Source organism: Cyprinodon variegatus, unplaced genomic scaffold (assembly GCF_000732505.1).
Source record: "Cyprinodon variegatus isolate N-32 unplaced genomic scaffold, C_variegatus-1.0 Scaffold1276, whole genome shotgun sequence".
NCBI classification, from domain to species: Eukaryota; Metazoa; Chordata; class Actinopteri; order Cyprinodontiformes; family Cyprinodontidae; genus Cyprinodon; species Cyprinodon variegatus.
Genome location: NW_015151729.1, coordinates 161,923 through 166,793, shown reverse-complemented (window position 1 = coordinate 166,793; position 4,871 = coordinate 161,923). Strand labels below are relative to the sequence as shown.

Genomic DNA, 4,871 nt, shown 5'->3' with positions numbered 1-4,871 from the left:
ATAGAAGTCTTTAAAGCTGCTGATTGTTCTCCTTTAATCAATCATCTTTATTGATTCATCTCTTCCTCTGCATGTTCTGTTCTTCCTCAGAGTGTAAAGGAAACTCAGTGACGCAGACAGAAGGACATGTTGTTGCTGCTAAAGGCGAATCCATGACTCTTGGATGTATTTTTTAAACCAGCAGTACAGGATATACCATGTTCTGGTATAAACAAGAAGAAAACAGCTTCCCAAAGTACATGCTGAACCAATACTATCAAACAAAAGATAAAGCTCCTGAGTTCAACTACAATCGATTTAATGCTGACATCAACAATGAGAAGAAATCCTTCAATCTGACGATCCAGGATCTCCGTCTGTCAGACTCTGCTGTGTACTACTGTGCTCTGCGGCCCACAGTGACAGGAAACACCAGAACTCTGTACAAGAACCTGCAGAGCAAATTCAAGGCTTAGAAAAGAAAGTACTGCACCTTAACCACTAGAGGGCATCATTTACTGATACTTGTGTATAACTTTTTTTGGATTTAGTCCAAGAATCTTCTCCTTTTGTTTTGCAGTGATAATGAGTATCAACATTTTATTGCTGCTTAATTCTGTATATTCATGCTATAAAAACATTTTGACCGACTTTATTCATTTGGGCTTTCAAATTGAGCTGCTCAAAAAAGCTCGAACTAATAACTGTGAAGGTCACCCTGAGAGTGAAGTTCTTCCTCCTTGGTGTTCTTCCCAAATCTGGTATAAAGTACTTCCTGGTTTTACCCGTCCATCACATTTTTAAACAGGCTTATACCAAAGGAACTGCCAATACTAAAGCTTGTGTAAGAAATTGTTACTGATGTTCTGTAAATTTGTTACAACTAGGTGTACATGGTTTTTAGACAAATCAGAAAGGAAGAGCTCATACAAAAACCATGGCAGTATTTTGAATATAACACTTCACAGGTTATATAATCTTAAAATCTACATCAACGCAACTCTTTTCCTCTTTCTGGGGTGAGATCTGCACTTAATTGTATAAATATGGTTCCCTTTCCTTAATAATTACATGAATCTTATCATAGTAAATATTCAGACCATATGTAAACTCTAACTCCAAGATAATCCAGACTGCATTATTCATCAGAGATACTTATTTATTTATATGATCCACTGAACTATAATGAATGGTTTGAATAAGAACCTTCGTCTACCCATCATTATGAAACCTCTGCCTCTAGGTAAAAGGGAAGCATACACTGAGGTTTTTTAATTTAAGTTAAAGTTGCTCCCCTTGTCTTATTCAGCTAAAAATAGTGTTCTGAGTTAAATTATTAAGCAACATTTTAGCATGATAATAAGTACATAGTCTTTTGTGTGCTTGAACACCGGCTAGCAAAAATATTCCAGCATGGTCTGAGCAGTTGCATTTAGATTCCTTCTTTACTACATTACAGGGTTTTTAAATGATGTATCTTTGATAAACTACCCAGAAGGATTTGAAACAATCACCATTGCTAATATTTTAAAGCAACTTTTGTTTTAACAGTGACCCTCACTGATCTTCACTGATTGATAATGTTATGTTCAACGGATTCTTTATTTCATAATAAAAGAACAATTGATATGAGAAGAAAGATGGATCACTGCAGCAACACTATATTTTATGCACGTCTCAGCTTATATAGAAATGACCTTAGCCTGAAACTGTGTGATGAATAATTGAAATATTCGACCTTTTGTGTGAAAGTGCTCTTGTTGTCAAATTGGCTATTATGTCTATTTTAATCTTATTTATTTATTCTTAACTTTGTTATGTAGAGCACTTAAATAAACACTGCAGCTTTTAAATGTGCATTAGAATAAAATTGATTTACTCTGAATAAGTACAGCAGCAAAGCAAACTTTTTCAGTAACAACAAACTGTTCTGACTGAATCTGTTTTCCTGAACTCAAGGAGCATCAAACTCTATGTTGATCAATTTGAGTTTTTGGGAGTTAAACCTGAACATGTCAGCTCAGAGCTGAAGGATCCAGTATTCAAGGCAGACAAACTTTTTTCTTTTAGAATGTTTATTGAAAATAGAATCAGAGTGAGTGGAGTCTTCGTCTAAGGCAGGAACCTCTGCGGGTGGAGACAGCAGGTTAGTGACCACTTATATCTGGAGGTTGAGGTTAGTGAACGTGTGAGTCAATAATCTGGTCGGTTCAGTCCAAATCCAGATGCAGAGGATGGTCCTGGCTGTTCGGCTGCCAATGCGGCACATTGTTTGCCACACACAGAGTCCCAGACTCTGATGTATTGGAGGTCAGAGGACAGGTAGGAGATCAGAACTGAGCAGACGGTCGTAGGCAGGATGATCCACAGGGCAAAGCCAAAGTATATGTCAGTGACGTGCGTGGTAGTCGGAGCCAGGAGGTCAGAGTTCCGGGGAGATGCTGAAGGAGAATCCAAGACGGAGTCAGGTCACAGTTCCAGTTACAGTGGGGCTGACAGGCTAGAAGACGTCTGGCAGAACTCAGTGGTCAGGAAATGGTTCCGATCCGTACAAAAGCAGGCAGAGATCAGGCAGGAGTCAGAAGACAGGTCAGGCAAACAAATCAGATGGGGACAGGCAAGCTCAGAGGTCAAGAGACAGGTCAGGATCAGGTCGTCAGAACACAAAATGTCTCACCAACACCTTGAAATAATCTGGCACTGATAACCAGTTGAAGGCTGGTTAGATAGTGACTAATGCAGGTGGATCAAATGCAAATCAAAGTCGGCGAAGTTAGTGCGATGATTCATAAGGAGGCAAATTACTAGATAATCTCACATATCCATAAATACCTGAAAAAAGGCATAATTGTTGGAGGATAGCAGCCTTGGTGTCGTCCATGTATGACTATGTCGGGATTGTTCAGTGATCTTATAGACCTGCTGAAACATTATGATGCATGATTTATTTGCTTGTTTAGACTGACCAGTGTTAAAGAGCAAAGCTTGGCAGAGCAGTGCATCATGATACTTGGTAAGGTTCTCATTATTCCACAATCTTTGTACCGAAATTTGTTTGGAAGGAGCTGACTGACACCGAGGGTTTTAACCAGTCATCTTAAGTCATCTCATGCCTGCCATATGGAACAGTCTAATCCGTCATGTTGCTCAGATTTAAAACATTCCCCAAAGGTAAACCTGAATCTGTCATAGTGGGCTTTAAAGATCTGACCCACATGCAGGGAACCACTCAGACGCCAAGGGTAAAAGTTTAACAGGTTTATTGTAGGTTAGCAAACGCTGATGGAGATTGAAACTCTGGTGGGGAAACAACACTGGAACTCAGCAAACTGGTGAACCGGAACCGGAAACTCTGAAGGGGAGATCACTGTGATCAGTTCAGGGACAGTGGGAAAATAGACTGAGGCTTGAGTATTGCTGGAGAGGCACTCACTTTTGGGGGGCTCTTGGTTTATCCTTTAATCCAGTTTGTGGGGGTTTATTCCAGAGAAGAAGGAACTCGTTGGAGAGCGGAAAGTTAGACAAACACTGGACCCAGAGGAGTAAAGGAGCGGACTGTCAGTTGGTTTTCCAGGAGTGGACTTGAACGGATCATGTGGAGGTTTTCCCCTTGCTCAGTGAGACTCAGTAAATCCTTCCTGGGGTAGAAGGTCCAGGCTTATCCAGTAACACAGGAAGTCTTCCCAATACTGGCAAACACTCTCGCATCGAGGTGGTGACAGCCCGCTGCTCAAGTACTCCTCTGGTAATGACCCAACGAGCCTTAGGTGTGCAGGGAGCCCAACAAGGACAGGGCACCGCCTGGTGGTGGAGAGAGGAAAACACAAGAACAACCCACACTAACTGGAATCCTAACAGAATCAATCTACATCAAACAGAGCTCTGATTGTACTCATTTTGCTATAAGGGCTCCATCTGTCTATGAATAAAAAGCCTTCTTATTAAACAGCTGTGCACCTCTGTGATGTACAAATGTGTCTTGTAAATGTAGTGGTGGGCTTTGGCATGGTTCATCTCAGGATTCTTTTATACTATAATATATAATTATTCTGATGAAAGCTGTAGTCATTTCAATCACTGTGACATCTTGAACTGTTTTAAACATTAATTATCCTTCACAACGTACTTGTGGTGAGATGCCCCTGACAGAAAGATGGTGGTCTAATCAGCTGATAGAGAGCAGGTGTGGATAGAACTAACTAGAAGGGAGCTAGGGGAAAGGAGATGGGCCCAAGGGGGCAACAGAGAGTAACTCTGAAAATGCAACACTGCTTAAATATAACTAAAAAACAACTAAAATGACACAAAATTGAAAAGAAAACACAGAATGACATAAATCAAAGAGGAACTAAAAAGGAAACTTAAACAGAACCAAAAAGGGCAGAATAATGACAGATAGAGTTGTTTGAAGTTTGTAGAATCAAACAGATTTGAGCAGAGAAACTACTTGTAGCAGGTTTCTTTGGTGAAGAGCAGGTGTCTTTCTTTAAGTGGCTGGTTGCTTGTGAAAAATATCCCTTATGTGTGGAAAAAAAGTCTCTGAATGACTGGTAACACCGTTGCTATGATTATTTTGACATATAGTGGATGCCTTCAAGGTGTTTAAACAAAATATGGATGTACTTTTATGAACAAGGACCTCAATGTTCTTCCCTGCTCTAATTGGAAAAATGTTCTCTCACTAACTTAAATTCTACAAAGGGCAGCTGTAAAGGTTTTCCCACAGAGTTAACCAAAACAAGTTACACACTTTTTATGGAAACAGTTCATATGTTGAACAAATCTTGAGGAGAAAAAAGTGACTAGGACAGGACATTTAGATACAGCCTTCCTCATGGAATTAAACAAGGATTACATTATTTCTTCACGTGTACTGCTGGGTGACACATGCA

General features: G+C 40.0%; 1 pseudogene; it reads left to right on the top strand.

Annotated features, from left to right (window-relative positions):
• Positions 1-455, top strand: part of LOC107102575 — a 1,999-nt pseudogene extending 1,544 nt beyond the window's left edge.
• The last annotated feature ends 4,416 nt before the right edge of the window (positions 456-4,871 follow it).